At 44.3% G+C, this 18,342-nt stretch overlaps 1 protein-coding gene across 2 annotated transcripts in view; it reads left to right on the forward strand.

The window, feature by feature from the left end:
* The window catches only part of sncb (synuclein beta), a 60,949-nt gene that overhangs the window by 11,750 nt on the left and 30,857 nt on the right, over positions 1–18,342 (forward strand). The window lies entirely within an intron of this gene.

Genomic DNA, 18,342 nt, shown 5'->3' on the forward strand with positions numbered 1-18,342 from the left:
GTCCACTGGGCCCGCGGCCGAGCCTCCGAAGTCAGGTCGCCACCGCCGGAACGCTGCCACAGCTCCGAAGTCGGGCCGCCGCCAGAACGCCGCCACAGCTCCGAAGTCGGGTCGCCGGCGGAATGCCGGAACGTCGCCACAGCCCCGAGGCCGCCAGCTCCGCCATTAGGCCTCAGCGCAGACGGAGACGGAGACGGGGGGTTACGATGCAAAAAAGTCGCATCCCCCCGAAGGAAGAGACCAAAAACATGATTCTCCCACCCCACCCCAACACATACACAACCTAATAAACTAAAATTAACTAAAACAGGACAAAAGAAAACAAGAAAAAACAGACGGACTGCAGGCGAGCTGCAGCTGCTAAGGCAGCGCTGCCACTTCCGGTGGCGGCTGACAATTAGACTTTTTGTCAGCAGCACAGTGGTTCAGCATAGCTACTGCCTCACAGCGCCAGAGACCTGGGTTTAATCCTGACCCTGCATGTTGGCTGCGAAGATTTTGCTGTGATTGCGTGAGTTTCCTCCTGCATCCCAGAGAGGTGCAGGTTAGTAGGTTAATTGGCCCCTAGTGTGTAGAGTGTGGATGAGAAAGTGGGATAACATAGAACAATTGTGAAGAGATGATCAATAGTCAGTGGGCCAAAGGGTCTGGTTCCATACTGTAAACTAAACTAAATACTTAAAGAATCTCCGAAGTATATAATAAAGTGAGCATTTACTGTAAGATGGTCATTCATTAATCAGTTGGACGATAAAAATAAATTGCAGTTTTCTTGCCTTTGCAGTTATTGAAGCCATCATATGCCAGAGAGTAATGGTGGATGGCTGTTTGTCAGGTTGGAGGCCAGTAACTAGTGGGGTGCCACAGGGATCTGTGTTGGGTCGACTGTTGTTTGTCATGTACATCAATGATCTGGATGATGGTGTGGTAAATTGGATTAGTATGTAGATGATACTAAGATAGGTGGGGTTGTGGATAATGAAGTAGATTTTCAAAGTCTACAGAGAGATTTATGCCAGTTTGAAGATTGGGCTGAAAGATGGCAGATGGAGTTTAATGCTGATAAGTGTGAGGTGCTACATCTTGGCAAGACAAATCAAAATAGGACGTACATGGTAAATGGTAGGGAATTGAAGAATGCAGTTGAACAGAGGGATCTGGGAATAACTGTGCACAGTTCCCTGAAGGTGGAATCTCATGTAGATAGGGTGGTAAAGAAAGCTTTTGGTGTGCTGGCCTTTATAAATCAGAGCATTGAGTATAGAAGTTGGGATGTAATGTTAAAATTGTACAAGGCATTGGTGAGGCCAATTCTGGAGTATGGTGTACAATTTTGGTCGCCTAATTATAGGAAGGATGTCAACAAAATAGAGAGAGTACAAAGGAGATTTACTAGAATGTTGCCTGGGTTTCAGCAACTAAGTTACAGAGAAAGGTTGAACAAGTTAGGTCTTTATTCTTTGGAGCGCAGAAGGTTAAGGGGGGACTTGATAGAGGTCTTTAAAATGATGAGAGGGATAGACAGAGTTGACGTGGATAAGCTTTTCCCACTGAGAGTAGGGAAGATTCAAACAAGAGGACATGACTTGAGAATTAAGGGACAGAAGTTTAGGGGTAACATGAGGGGGAACTTCTTTACTCAGAGAATGGTAGCTGTGTGGAATGAGCTTCCAGTGAAGGTGGTGGAGGCAGGTTGGATTTTATCATTTAAAAATAAATTGGATAGTTATATGGACGGGAAAGGAATGGAAGGTTATGGTCTGAGTGCAGGTAGATGGGACTAAGGGAGAATACGTGTTCGGCACGGACTAGAAGGGCCGAGATGGCCTGTTTCCGTGCTGTAATTATTATATGGTTATATGCCAACTTTGAATACAGATAATATATATCCATTTAAATTAACAGTAGTTTTTAAGTACAGCTAAATAAAATACTTTAAAAATAAAATGTTGATTTTAGTTGAAACGCTGGTCAGTTTATTGCATTTTCAGCATCAGAACACAATGTGAAAGTTAGTTAACCAGCAAATCTATTCTTTAAAAATGTATTAGTGTCAAAGCAATTAACAACATTCTCGTGCGCAAGTCAAAATCTGTGGTACATGGATAGAATTTTTGGTATAGAACAGCTGGCATCTGTGTACCTTTATTAAGGTCATTGTTATTTTACAAGTAGATTGATGCTTATAATTATGCTGGTCATTTGGATTGACAGATAGAATCTTCAACCTAGATTCCAGATGAAAATAATCCTTTACATCTTGGGTTAGATTCAGACCTCAAATGAAGGGAAGTTGAGGCAGAACAAATGATGCAAGACAGAAGTCAGAATGAATCAGCTTCAGATGACAATGTTACTTTACAATCTTATGCACTGAGGCTCTTAAAAAATCATGAGAATGTAAAGATGTCCATGATGTTGACTTTCTTTGCTCGCAGTTATCGAGTCAGCGTGGAAACGGGCACTTCGGCCCAACTTTCCCACAACGGCTAACATGTCCCATTTACACTAGTCCTACCTGCAGGCGTTTGGCACAGATCCCTCTAAACCTATTCTATCCATGTACCTGTGTAAATGTTTCTTAAATGTTGCAATAGTACCTGTCTCAACTTCAGCAGTTCACTCCATACACCCACCACCCTTTTTGTGAAAAAATTACCCCTCAGTTCTCAAAACTTATTAAAAAAATGTGTAAACTGCATCATAATTGTCACATCTTTGAGGCCACAGCAAAAATTATGCTCAGAAATTCTTCTGGCTCAGAAAAAGGTGATTATACAGCAGAATTTCATTGAGAAGTCCTGCAGTACCCATCTACATTGGATGATGCAGTTGGATGATGAGCAAAATGTGGATTCCATTTTATCAGATGTACGAGAATGTTTAGGCATTAGAGATTAAGAAGACAATTTGCATCTTCACCATTACAATAACTGTGCTCAGAATTATACATAATAACATTTTACTCATGAGACTAAGTGCATACCAGCTTCACACAGGAGGGCTGGTCCCACAACGCAATATTCCACCTCTCCACCAATTTCAATATTGGTGGAAAGTGGGTGGGGGGGGGGGGGGGGGGGGGGGGGGGGGGGGAAGGGGACTTTCTGGAGTGCTGGTATGGGTGTTGTGGGCTGAAGGGACTGGTTTCCAGTGGGCTAGTATGGACATTGTGGGCCGAATGGATTCTTGGGGTGGCGGATCAGTCACTCAAGCCTGCTGTGCTGGCAGCTCACTCATTCACGGCTGGTGGGCTGGCAGTTACTCACGGCTATTCATTGAAATTCAATTTCAAGCAGGGTGCAAGGCCACCAAATTCAAGTGCAGCTTCATACCATTTCATGCAGGGTGCTTGAGTGACTGAGCAGGGTGCAAGGCCCCTAAATTCAAGTGCAGTTTCATGCCACTCAAGCAGGGTGTAAGGCCACCAAATCCAAATGCAGTTTCATACCACTTCAAGCAGGGTGCAAGGCCACCAAATTCAAATGCCGTTTCATAGCATTTCAAACAGGGTGCAAGGCCACCTAATTCAAATGCAGTTTCATACCATTTCAAGCAGGGCGCAAGGCCGCCGAAGACAGAGTCGTGACCTCTCCCTCCCCCATCTTGCACAGACTGAGCCACGCCCGCACTTCCGGGTTTTATAGTCCCTCCCCCCCTCCCACCATAAGGGGCGTTACCTTCATGGCGTGATTGACAGGAGAGAGAATCTCAACATGTTTTAAACACTAATAATTCTTTTACTTTTCATCGATGGGAAAAATCCTCAGCACCTGATGAGCGGAGGGGGACTCTGAGTAAGATGGCCAAAAATCACTGCCGTACGTGGTAGCGTTTTTTCTAAAATCAATATACAGTTCAAAAAGTCAAGATTAGACTATAAATTATATAGAAGGCAACACCACGTTTCAATAAGGCAAAGGCAACACCACTTTTCAATAAGGTAAAGGCAACACCACTTTTCAATCAGGACACTCGCAAGTCAGTAAAACCACAGTTTAGTAGACATATGTTCAGTGTTATTCACAGCTCGGACTGAGAGTTGTGACCTCTCGCTCTCCCATATAACCATATAATAACCATATAACAATTACAGCACGGAAACAGGCCATCTCGACCCTTCTAGTCCGTGCCGAACACATAATCTCCCCTAGTCCCATATACCTGCGCTCAGACCATAACCCTCCATTCCTTTCCCATCCATATAACTATCCAATTTATTTTTAAATGATAAAAACGAACCTGCCTCCACCACCTTCACTGGAAGCTCATTCCACACAGCTACCACTCTCTGAGTAAAGAAGTTCCTCCTCATGTTACCCCTAAACTTCTGTCCCTTAATTCTCAAGTCATGCCCGCTTGTTTGAATCTTCCCTACTCTCAGTGGGAAAAGCTTATCCACGTCAACTCTGTCTATCCCTCTTATCATTTTAAAGACCTCTATCAAGTCCCCCCCTTAACCTTCTGCGCTCCAAAGAATAAAGACCTAACTTGTTCAACCTTTCTCTGTAACTTAGTTGCTGAAACCCAGGCAACATTCTAGTAAATCTCCTCTGTACGCTCTCTATTTTGTTGACATCCTTCCTATAATTAGGCGACCAAAATTGTACACCATACTCCAGAATTGGCCTCACCAATGCCTTGTACAATTTTAACATTACATCCCAACTTCTATACTCAATGCTCTGATTTATAAAGGCCAGCACACCAAAAGCTTTCTTTACCACCCTATCTACATGAGATTCCACTTTCAGGGAACTGTGCACAGTTATTCCCAGATCCCTCTGTTCACCTACATTCTTCAATTCTCTACCATTTACCATGTACGTCCTATTTTGATTTGTCCTGCCAAGATGTAGCACCTCACACTTATCAGCATTAAACTCCATCTGCCATCTTTCAGCCCACTCTTCCAACTGGCATAAATCTCTCTGTAGACTTTGAAACTCTACTTCATTACCCGCAACCCCACCTATCTTAGTATCATCTGCATACTTACTAATCCAATTTACCACACCATCGTCCAGATCATTGATGTACATGACAAACAACAGTGGACCCAACACAGATCCCTGTGGCACCCCACTCGTCACTGGCCTCCAACCTGACAAACAACCATCCACCATTACTCTCTGGCATCTCCCATTCAGCCACTGTTGAATCCATCTTGCTACTCCACCATTAATACCCAACCATTGAACCTTCTTAACCAACCTTCCACGAGGAACCTTGTCAAAGGCCTTACTGAAGTCCATATACACAACATCCACTGCTTTACCCTCATCAATTTCCCGAGTAACATCTTCAAAAAATTCAAGAAAATTAGTTAAACATGACCTTCCAGGCACAAATCCATGTTGACTGTTCCTAATCAGACCCTGTTTATCCAGATGCTTATATATATTATCTCTAAGTATTCTTTCCATTAATTTGTCCACCACTGACGTCAAACTAACAGGTCTATAATTGCTAGGTTTACTCTTAGACCCCTTTTTAAACAATGGAACAACATGCGCAGTACGCCAATCCTCCGGCACTATTCCCGTTTCTAATGACATTTGAAATATTTCTGCCATAGCCCCTGCTATTTCTACACTAACTTCCCTCAATGTCCTAGGGAATATCCTGTCCGAACAGGAACATAAAGATTCTGTACTCTTAAAATTTCACCTTTAAATGTACTCCATTTCTCTTCCACATCTTTCCCATAAAACAAACTGTCCCAATTTACTCCTTTTAAATCCTTTCGCATCTCCTCAAAGTTAGCCTTTCTCCAATCAAAAATCTCAACCCTAGGTCCAGTTTTGTCCCTCTCCATAATTATATTGAAACTAATGGTATTGTGATCACTGGACCCGAACTGTTCCCCAACGCATACCTCTGCCACCTGACCCATCTCATTTCCTAACAGGAGGTCCAGTACCGCCCCTTCTCTAGTAGGTACTTCTATGTATTGTTGCAAAAAACTATCCTGCACACATTTTACAAACTCCAACCCATCCAGCCCATTTACAGAATGTGTTTCCCAGTCTATGTGGAAAATTGAAATCTCCCACAATCACTACCTTGTGCTTACTACTAATATCTGCAATCTCCTTACATATTTGCTCTTCCAATTCTCGCTCCCCATTTGGCGGTCTATAATACACCCCTATAAGTGTTGCTACCCCTTTCCCATTTCTCAGTTCCACCCAAATAGCCTCCCTAGACGAGCCCTCTAATCTACCCTGCCAAAGCACTGCTGTAATATCTTCCCTGATAAGCAATGCAACACCTCCACCTCTTGCCCCTCCAATTCTATCACACCTGAAGCAACGAAATCCTGGAATATTTAGTTTCCAATCTTGCAGAGACTGAGGCAGTCCACACTTCCAGGTTTTATAGTCCTTCCTCCCTCCCACCAGAAGGGGCATGGTCTTCATGGCGTGATTGACAGGAGAGAGAATCTCAACTTTTTAAAAACATTAATGTCTTTTATTTTTCATCGATGGGAAAATTCTTCTTGTCCTGCGCAGCAGAGGTGGACTCTGAGTAAGATGGCCATAAATCACAGCCGTAAGCGGTAGCGTTTTTTCTAAAATCAATATGCAGTGCAAATAGGAAGTGGTCAAGATTTGAGTTTTAATTATATTGATAGTACACTAGACCCATGACCTTCTATGTTTCTGCAATTCATGTGCTCATCGAGACATAAATGCTATCAGTCACCTAGTCCAAACCATTCTCTCAAGCAGTGCATTCTAGGTTCTTGCCACTCTGGGAAAAGAAGGTCCCCTCAAGTCCCCTCTGAATTCGATCCCCTTTACTCGCAATCGATGTCCTCGGTGTTATCTATCTCTGATATGGGGGAAAGTTTCCTGCAGGCTAGCCTATCTGTACCCTTCATACTTACGTATATGTAGCTCAATTATGTCCCCTCCTAACCTTCTATTCTCCAGGGAGAACAAACATAGTTCCTTCTCCAGTTTCCCCTTCACACATTATACAAAAGCCCTTCAATATGATTAAATCATTCCTCCATTCAGGGATAAAATATCACGATTTAAATAGGTTTTATATTGTTAATAAGCCCCTGGCTTTAAAATATAATCTATTAGGTGAATAATTTCAATTTAGTTGTTTTACTTAAAATGCACTTAAAAGCATAAAACAAAGCAAGATTAATAGTTAAGCCGAAACGAAGTAGCTCAAAGAAGCATTAAAACAATAATCAAGTTGCTATGAAATCTAAAACACCATTACAGCTAAGATGTGCATATAGTTGCAGCGGGAATTCAAGATTTGCAAGCAGTTCAATTAAAAGAAAGTACTTTAGAACAAAATATGGCTTGGTTGAACCTGTTTGACTTGTTATGTGGTCGGAATTGATATCCAGCATGCATTTATGGGCCCAATTGTACCAGATGCCATATTTGTGAGGAAGTTAATATGTATTCAGTCATTGTTTCCACGGTATTTCTGAACCAGGACAAATGGCTTTGTGGTGTTTTTGGTATTCAGCATTGCTAATAAACCCTCCAGGTTATAATATTATTTGGCATAGATCTGATATGATAATACTTGGCCATTTTGGAGGTCAATGCTCCAGCAATCCTACTTCCAAAACTGACATGTTCAACAACCAATAGCTGATGTAAGGACTTGCGGGTTAGTTGCTTGTTCATTAATTCTATATATGTTTAGTGTTTTTTATTATTATTTCAAGTACAATGAATTGTTAGCGAGTGGTTGCCAGGGCTGAAAGGAATTTAGCCTATGTCAGACCATTTTCACATACTGACACTCTCCCACATAGGACCCTAGTAAGAATTACTCTTACATTAAAAATAGAAAATGCTTAAAACTCTCAGCAGATCAGACAGCATATTTTCCTAAAATGTCAGTAACCAGGTCCATTTCAGTTACTTGCTAATCTCTGGGTAAAGAAGGATACCCTAACAGCCCCTCTCAATCTCATCCCTCTTACCCTAAATCTATACCCTTACTCTAATCAATCTCTGACATGGACAAAATGTTTCATGTTATCTACCTGGTCTACACTTTTATATTCCTTGATCATGCCCATTCTTAACCTTCTGTATTGGCCATTTGGCTTTATTTTGTGTGTCATTAATTATGGCATTTGCCTTTAAATTTTAGTCTACCTGTAATTATGTGGGTGGGATTTATTACGTAGTCAGTGGTGTGTTTGCTGCTGGGTTTCTTGCGCAGAATTGGGTAGTAGTTTAGTATAGTTCGGAGGACCGTGGCGGAAGGTATAACTTTTTGACCATGGGAAGTTTTCTAACGTTTCTAAGCAATAAGGTGCGTGAGAGAGCTCATAATGAAGGCGAGGAGCCAGGCGAAGGTGGCGGCGCGGGTGCTTGGGGAAAGGGCTGGAATGGAGGGAGACCCCGAGGGCGATGCCGCGCAAGTAGCACCGGCTGGCTGATGTCCACATAAGCCGGCTTCAGCCGCGCAACGGATACCGTCTCATGACGACCCCCCCATGTCCAAAACAAAAGTGGAAGGGTCATACTCGAGGACCTTGAATTGACCTTCGTACGGCCACTAAAGGGGCATCTCTGGTGCGCGTCCCGATGCAGTAAAACAAACGGGCAGTCCTGGAGAGTGGAAGAAACGTACGGCCTGAAGCACGGGCACATGTGGCCGCAGAGGTGTCTGCCAATGGAACCGCTTCCGGCCACCGTGTGAAACGGTCGACCACGGTCAGGAGGTGGGTGAAGCCATGAGAAGGCGGCAGCGGCCCCACGTGGATATGGTCAAACCGCTGGCGAGGGACACGGAACGCATGGAGCGGTGCCCGCATGTGCCGCTGTACCTTGGCAGTTTGCACGGGATGCAGATACGCGCCCAATGCCCAACCAGTTTGCGCAACCCGTGCCACATGAAACGCGAAGCCACGAGGGCCATCGTCGCTCGAATGGAAGGGTGGGCCAGCCCGTGGAGCACCACAAACACTATGGGAACTATGGACCGTGGCTGACCAGTCGAGATGTCGCACAGCAGCCTCGCACCCCCAGGGCCACATGAAACGTCCTCCAACCGCAGGCCCAAAACTGCGGTATTATAGGCGGACATCTCATCATCCGTCAGCTGGGCAGCAGCCAGGGCTGAGTAGTCAATGCCATCGGACACCTGCAAAACGGGACGAGTCAAGGCGTCGGTTACTCTGTTGTCTTTGCCCTCGATGAAACGAATGGAGCTAGTGCATTGAGAGACGAACACCAACTGCCGCTGCTGGCGAGCAGACCACGGGTCGGAAACCTTGACGAACGCAAAGGTGAGGGACTTGTGGTCTGTGTAAGCGGTAAATGTCCACCCCTCCAAAAAATAGCGGAAGTGGCGCACGCTGAGGTAAAGGGTGAGGAGCTCGGGGTCAAAGGCACTGTAGTGCCACTGTGCACCGCTGAGATGCCGCTGAAGAAGGCCAGAGGCCGCCAATGCCCATTGATCAGCTGCTCTAGCACCGCTCCAACCGCTACCTCGGAAGCGTCGACAGTCAGCCCAATTGGTGCATCCGCCCATGGGTGCACGAGCATCGTGGCCCTAGCCAGGGCCTCCTTGGCCTGGTGGAACGCTGCCACCACTTCATCAGTCCATTCGACCTCCTTTAATTTGCCCGCCATGAGGAGAAACAATGGGCGCATGATCCTGGCCGCGGACGGTACAAAGCGGTGGTAGAAGGCCATCATCCCGATGAATTCCTGGAAGCCCCTCACGGTGGCCGGTCGTGGAAACTGACGCACAGCATCAGGAAATCAATGGACGTCACCCCAAAACGGCATTTGTCTATATTAATTGCCAGCCCATGATCGCTGAGACACTGGCATAGCTGGCGGAGATGGGTAAAATGCTCCTGCCGTGAGCGGCTTGCCACCAAGATGAAGTCGGGCTAATAAAACACAAAGTCCAGAACACGGCACACGCAGTTTATAAGCCGCTGAAAGGCCTGCGCAGTGTTCTTAAGCCCGAAGGGCATGTGCAGGAACTCGAAAAGGCTGAATGGTGTTATGATGGCCGTCTCGGGCACGTCGTTGGGGTGGACCGGAATTTGATTGTAGCCACGCATCAGGTCTACCTTGGAGAACACCGCAGTCCTGGCCAGGTGCACATTGAAATCCTGAATGTGGGGGACCGGGTACCTGTCAGTGATGGTGGCATTATTAAGCCGATGATAGTCTCCGCAAGGGTGCCAGCCACCGTCCGCCTTGGGACCATATGGAGCGGGGACGCCTACGGGCTGTCTGAGCGGCACACGATACTCAGCGACTCAATAAGGCGGAACTTCTCCCGAGCGAGACAGAGTTTGTCCGGTGGAAGACGCCGTGCCCGGGCGTGCAGGGGCGGGCCAGTAGTCTGAATGTGAAGCTAAGATACCTTCACTTGTGCAACTCCAGCTATAGATGGGGTACAGAACCAAAGTCAGAATTCATAATGCCTGTTGCATTTTACAAATCATGTCCATAAGAACATAAGAATTCAGAGCAGTGGTAGACCACAGAGCCCTGCAAGCTGATCGTAACCTCATTTTATTGTCTCTATGAAGGGTGTCCTTTCCAGCAGCATCTCAATGTGTTGGTGTAATGAAAGGAAAAGCAGAGGCAATCTAGATTGTTCTTTTTCAGTCTGGATGCCTGTGATAAATTTAACCAAGTGTAATATCCAAACTGCAAAACTAATTCCCTCATTCACTATATTTTTATACCTATCCACTGTCGCTAACCATCACAGCTTCTGCTTGGCCAGAATACAAAATGAAATGCCTCTACAAAAAAACCACACCAAATAAAACTTATAAACAAAATTATTTCAAACAAAATAGTTCTTTCCAATCGTTCTTTTATTGTCACATGTACCAAAGGTAAAGTGAAGTACAGTTTTGCACGTACACTGCAGATCAGTGATTATTGTCATAAACAGTAAAGTCAATTTATTAATGTATTACCCTGGAGTATTCTCCTAATGACCATTCTTGCGTTTCCATTGCAATGTTACCTCAGTGGCTACGACATAGTTAGCGGATGGTGGCTAACTTTCAGTGGATGAAGTTCCTCTCCCAAACTGAACCCCCTCCCCCGCCCGCCCCCCACACCTCTCTTCCTCTCCCATTCCCTCTGCCCCACCTGTACTCCATCTATTGTTCTCCTCCACTTGCCACCACCTTCCTGCTGCCCCCCACCCTCTGCCAGTTTCCTCCCTCTGCCTTTACATCTGCAACTCATCAAATCCACCTCCTTTTTTTTATCTCTGCCATTACTTCCAACCATCTGCTAACTGACTATGTAGACCTATTACTTACCATGCTTTGGCCTGCCTCTCCCCTTTTGCAGATTTCATCTCCCATTCAGTCTGAAGAAAGCTCTTGATCCAAAAAGTCACCTATACATGTTCTATAGGGATGCTGCCTCACCAACTGAGTTACTCCAGCACTTTGTGTATTAACCAGCATCCGCAGTTCTTTGTTTCTAACTCTTGGATGGTGTCTTAAGCCAAATTGGCCCAGATGTCCATGCTGTAGACTGCATTATCACAGCAGAACAGCTACAATCCTGACCAGTTGATAGGCAAGGACATTGTCAGAATGGCCCATTGGAAGCCTGAACACTATCAACCTGATAAAGGTCAACACCTTTCTGCTCTAGGGAGCCTCTACCATTCTTCAGGACAGTGTCTCAGCAATCCGAGTAATCCTTTGGATTGAATCAAATGACATGTGAACTTTTGAACACAACATCAGCAATGTGAACTGGCATGCAGCAACAAGACCTGGCATGGCCGCACTCTGAGCCTTCACTGTAGCCCTCAGGTGATGAGTCGCCGCTGCAAGCGCTGCAGTGCAAATTGTAAAACTGCCCATCAGATGCTACAATATAATTCACTCCACGAGTGATCTTGAAAGGATGGGCTCCAAGCTCTGAACCGAGCTCTGTACCAATTTACTGCCAATTTCTTCTCTTCTCAGAGACAGTAAATGTTGGCTTCCCAATGTACTTAGCATTTCATCGTGCATATCTATTAGCCCACATATGTACATTGCCTCTTCATTATCCTAATTTGAGTATTTTGGCCTGGAAGAGTAATAAATTAGAAGGTCTGGAGGTAATGTCAAAAGAGGTTAGAGATTGCGGTTTGTTGGGGCCTTAAAATTGCTAAGTTGAACTGAACAAGAGATCAGTGGATGTGGAAGCAGAGAGAGATTCACCAAGGCTCAAGATCTGTGGTGTTGGGCAGACTGTGGGTGTGCAGGTAAATGTAAATACGCATCTTTTTAAAAAACATCTCTGTCACGGCTTCCTGGGCCTCGGGTGAGCCCCAGCTTAAAAATCACAGTGCTTTAGATTAAGCAGTACTTAGTTGTCCTGAGAATGCTCAAGACAGACTCACCTCGGAACACGTTGAGCTAATCTCCATGGCGATACCTCAAAGGAAAACTTTGCCCAGGAGGTGCTGTGATGTGGAAAACAAAGAGTGGCTGTACAAGTACAATTTGCAATTGGAGGTGCCAGTTGAATTTGCAGAGTGGCATAACCAAACTCGAAATTATTAAATTCACATTCCACTCCAGGGAAAAATAAATGATTTTTATATACTTAATGCTAAAAAAATGTTCTGTGTCCAAATCTCTAGGTACCCAACCAACCACTGCAGCATTGTGAGCTAAGATATAATTTCTTTAACAAATTGTCATGAAAGCAGATTTGCATTTATTGGTTTAAAAGCAATTACTTTGGCCTTCATGCCATTGATGCCCTGGAGAATTATTTCTTCAAAAGTTAGCAGAGAATGTGTCTCCGAGAATATCAGCACTAAGCGCTCAACCAGCTCAATTAAATAGACTTGATGCCGGAGACTAGTTCGCGCTTTTAGCTAGATAAAGACCCTGAAAAGATTTTTCCTTATAGGCTTAATACTGGATTGGAATCCACCATTCCAAAGAAAACAGGGATGACTTTAAATGTGCCACAAATGATTAGCACCATCTGCTCCTGTTAATCACCTCATATTGCTTCTCCCTCACGTCAATGTAAGTTCCAGAGAAGCAAACCTGCACTGACCCTTTGAGTATTAAACTTCCTTATAAATTTTCCAACACAAGCATTTGTTTTCCATCAAGCGTTTACAATCTTAAGAAATCAAAATAAATGTGTTTTAAATGTTGTATTTCATTAACATTTATTAATGTGCAAATATATCATAATGTTAAATATCAGTATTTAATGTTATATCAGTTATATATAATGTTATACAGTATATAATGTTATTGTTTAACTACCAATGTAATTCTTAGACAGAACGTGTCAGAAAGACTCAGCAGGTCAGGGAGCATCTATGGAAATAAATAAAATAATGCAAAGACAGTTCTGATGAAGGGTCTTTGACCTGAAACATTAAATCTGTATTTTTTTCCACAGATGCTGCCTGATTTGCTGAGTGCTTCCTGCAATTTATTTGTTTATTTTTTCTTTCAGTTTTTTTGATTTACAATATAATTCTTAATTTGTGAAATAGTTCACAGAAAATAACACAGATGTAAACATACTATTGCATATGTGGTTTAATTTCAAAATATCTTAAGGGGAGACATAAGAGACTGAAGATGCTGGAAAAACAAACTGTTGGAGGAACTCAGCAACTCTGAAGAGAAAGAATGGGTGACATTTCAGGTCCAGACCCTTCTTCAGACTCGACCCAAAACGTCACCCATTCCTTCTCTCCAGAGATACTGCCTGACCCGCAGAGTTACTCCAGCCTTTTGTGTCTATCTTCGGAGACAAAATAAGCTTGTTAAGGTGCAGGGAAGGCGGAGGAGGGTTGATATTTCTGAGAAGACCAAAACGTAGTGGACATGGAGATTCATCGATATCAGATCAATGAATAAATGGGAGCAGTTAAAGAGTGAGAACATAAACAAAAGAACATAAACAGATGAGGTCCCAGAGGACTGGAAAGCAGCCAATGTTGTTCTTTTGGGAATTGGAGAGAATTCAGATATTTATAGGCCAGTGAGCTTTACATAGTGGTAGGGAAGCTACTGGAGAGGATTTACTCCAATTTGAAAGAAAATGAATTGATTAAAGACATTCAGCAAAGCTTTGTACATGGTCATTCGTGTCTTACGAGCTTGATCAAATTTTTGCCATTGGACAATAGTCATTTGGCACAGTACCTTCGTTTTCTTTGACATTTGTATGTATGGAGTGTGTACGCTCTCCTCGTGAACTGCAAGGGTTTTCCCCGGGTGCTCCAGTTTCCTCCCACACTTCAAAGACATAAGAGTTAAGTCCCACTCAAAGGCTTGACCATAAACTTTATAGTTACACTAAGTAAGTGTTGTACACTCAGAGAATCTGCCCTTCAGATGAAAAAATAAACCAGAGCAAATTCTGCTTCCTCAGAAAGAAAGAAGATATCATGTGACACTTTATTGAAGCAAAACAGGCTACTTGCCCTTACACTTCAATCAGCATGAGCTAATTAGAACGATCTAATCATTATCACCATATTTTTGTGGAAACTTGCGTGTAAATTGGCTGCTGTTTCCTATAATACTGGATTTAAATGTATCTCATTAGCTCAGAGGTGAAAGTAAACCAGTACAGTCTTGTACAGTTAACTGGTAATAAAGTGGCTGACACAATCATAGTAAATGGATTAAATCAGCAAAGTATGTAAACATGTAGGAAGGAACTGCAGATGCTGGTTTAAACCGAAGATAGACACAAAAAGCTGGAGTAATTCAACGGAACAGGCAGCATCTCTGGAGAGAAGGAATGGGTGACGTTTCTGGTCGAGACCCTTCTTCAGACTGTTTCATTACTTTAAGCCCTTCTTACCAATAAAACTAATGAAGATATCTTTGATATGCTATGAAGATGCTTTGAAATATAAATTCTCTCACAAATAACTGAAAACACTCTATGACTCATGCGAGCATATTTGCACATTTAAGACCACTTGACATTAAATTTAAACTTTTAACGCAATCACTCTTTTTCATCAGGAAATGAAAAAGTAGGCAGAGTAATTTAGTATATACAAGTGTGATAGTATTTCCTGCTAAAAATTTATATGGTTTTTCTTAAGGCTAGTGATCTGAAGGAAATGCAGTCTCAGATTTTCAAGTCGCGATCAATGAGAATCTAAGCATTTAGAGATCGACAATGTGATCTGACGGGTAAAGAAAGTGAAGCCTTTTGCAGTTAATGCAGTTATTTAAGGGAATTAACATCTGCACATGTTGGATTTGGTATCTGTACCATACACCATAATGAGTTCTGACTAGATTGCTCAATATTATGCTCACTGCTTTTTTATTCAGGGCTGAATCTGTGTGCAACTTATTATAAAGAGATTTTTTAATATCGTTCTCCATTTGCAAACTACAATATAGAGCAAGATGAAAGAATAGTTCTGATTGATATATTTAATAGGTCTGCAGAAATATTGGTAAATGTTTTAACATTTTAAAAGTTAATCACGATTGTATAGGATTTACATAAATATCAGACTTTCACCTTTCACCTGCTGTAAAGGTTTATTATCAAGTAAGCAGAGGGAAAAAAGCTGAATGATTAATGATAAATATTTTCAAGAAGAACAATCTATTATACTTATAATGGTGTGTGTGTGTGTGTGTGTGTGTGTGTGTGTGTGTGTGTGTGTGTGTGTGTGTGTGTGTGTGTGTGTGTGTGTGTGTGTGTGTGTGTGTGTGTGTGTGTGTGTGTGTGTGTGTGTGTGTGTGTGTGTGTGTGTGTGTGTGTGTGTGTGTGTGCGCGCGTGTTCCAATGGTAACGTCTTTACATATTCCTGTAGAGATGTATCCTGTGGTCAAACAACGCCCTATCATGCATTATTTCTCCAGTTATTAATCAAAATGTTGAAAAATATCAAATAACTTAGAAATTCAGCTGACTTTGACTGATGCCGTGATGATGTTGTGTTCACGCGCTGCAATTGACGTTGCCCACTCACTTTTCGCAGCCCGCTCGCTCGCCCGGCTCCCCTCCTCCCCTCCTCCTCTCCTCCTCTCCCCCCCTCCAGCTCTCTCCCCCTCCTCCTCTCTCCCCCCTCCTCTCCCCCCCTCCTCCTCTCCCCCCCTCCTCCTCTCCCCCCCTCCAGCTCTCTCCCCTCCTCCTCCTCTCCCCTCCTCTCTCCCCCTCTCTCTCCCCCTCCTCTCTCCCCCTCCCCCCCCTCCTCTCTCCCCCCTCCTCTCTCCCCCCTCCTCTCTCCCCCCTCCTCTCTCCCCCCTCCTCTCTCCCCCCTCCTCTCCCCCCCGCCTCTCTCCCCCCGCCTCTCTCCCCCCTCCTCTCCCCCGCTGCTCTAGCCCCCCTCCTCTCGCCCCCGTCCTCTCTCCCCGCTCCTCTCTCCCCCTCCTCTCCCCCCCTCCTCTCTCCCCCCTCCTCTCTCCCCCTCCTCTCTCCCCCCTCCTCTCTCCCCCCCTCCCCCCCCCCTCCCCTCTCCCCCCCCTCCCCTCCCCCCCCCCCTCTCCCCCCCCTCCTCTCCCCCCTCCTCCTCTCCCCCCCTCCTCCTCTCCCCCCCTCCTCCTCTCCCCCCCTCCTCCTCTCCCCCCTCTCCTCCCCCTCCCCCCTCTCCTCTCTCCCCTCTACTCTCTCTCCCCCCTCCCCCTCCACCCCCATCTTCCCTTCCCCCTCCCCCTCCCCTCCCTTCCCCCCCCCTCCTCCCCCTCCTCTCCGTCCTCTCCCCCTCTCACCCCCCCTCTCCCCTGTTTGTGTGGGGGGTGGTTAGTGTGTGTGTGTGACGCCACAGGCCACAACGGGTCCTACTTGATCTAGTTACTAATAAATTCTTACCATTCTATAATATGATGTAATTGACAGTGCTATCAAGTGATACTTGCTTATCATAACAGATTCACCAAGTTGGAAAAAGTAGAGAGAAGATTTACGAGGATGTTGCCAGGACGAGAGTCTGAGCTATAGGGTGGGATTGAGCAGGCTGCGACTCTATTTCTTGGAGAGCAGGAGGATGAGGGATGATCTTAAAGAGATGTAAAAAAATCATGAGAATAAAAGATCGGGTAGACACGCAGAGTCCCTTGCCCACAATAGGGATATTGAGAATCAGTGGACATAGTTATAAGGTGAAGAGGAAATGATTTAATAGGAATCCAAGGGATAACTTTTTCACACAAAGGGTGGTAGGTTTTTTGAACGAGCTGCCAGAGGAGGTAGTTGAGGCAGGGACTATTGCAACGTTTAAGAAACAATTAAGTGGGTACATAGATAGAGCAGGTTTAGAGGGATATGGGGCAAATGCAGATAGGTGGGCCTAGTGTAAATGGAACATGTTGGTCGTATGGGCAAGTTGGCCAAAGGGACTGTTTGCACGCTCTATGACTCTATAGTCCCCAGTTTGGTTTAGCCATGATCACTATACTCTACTCCAGACAACATCACTGTCCTGGCCTACACATAGACCAAACAGCAGAATTCCAGAGTCGGGTAAGGGTGACCAGTTGACATCTAGAGAGCTGCAACTGTCTAGAATTAACTTGACCGAGACAGTTAATTCTAGGTCCGTAGAATTACCTACCTGTCTAGGTCTCGTTAATTCTGATAAAATAATGATTAACATTATTCCGATTCTCATGTTCTGATTCTTTAGTCGAGGAGTCACTGGTGGAATTGAACGTTGTACAAATATCTCGGAATGCCCCAATTCTGACTTTATGATGAGTGGAAGATCATCGAAGAAGCAACTGAAGATGGTTAGGCCTTACACAGTGTCTAAGGAATTCTTCCCATGATGTCCTGGGGCTGAGACGATAGACTTTTGGCAACCTTTGGTTGTGCAAATGACTCGCCTCATAGCACCCAAGCCTTTCCATTATGTACAATACACAAATAAGGACTGAGATGGAATAATCTGTACATATCTGGATAGGTTTAGCTGCAACAATTATCAACAAGCTGGACACCATTTAGGCCAAGCTATTTGCTTGGTTGGCAACCTAGTAACCATCCTAACTATTCATTGTCTCCTTCATTGGTACCATCTACAAGATAGATTGTACTTACTTGCCAAGGCTACTCCACCTGCAGTCTCTGCCAGCAAGAATAACATGAGCAGCAGTGCGTGGCAATACAGCCCTTTATTTTGGAACTCTCTCGCCATCAGGACTGTTGGGAATATCTGCATCAGGATGTCTACAAGCAGCTGAAGACGGTGACTCAGGCACACATGATCAAAGGCAATCAGGAGTGCACAATAAATATTTTCCCTGCAGTAACCTACAAAATGAATAAACAATGATTAATAGTCCAAACCTAATATTAGTCAAACTTTTAGCAAAAAATATGTAACCTATTTTCTATCTTA

Source organism: Amblyraja radiata, chromosome 11, assembly GCF_010909765.2.
Source record: "Amblyraja radiata isolate CabotCenter1 chromosome 11, sAmbRad1.1.pri, whole genome shotgun sequence".
Classification (NCBI taxonomy): domain Eukaryota; kingdom Metazoa; phylum Chordata; class Chondrichthyes; order Rajiformes; family Rajidae; genus Amblyraja; species Amblyraja radiata.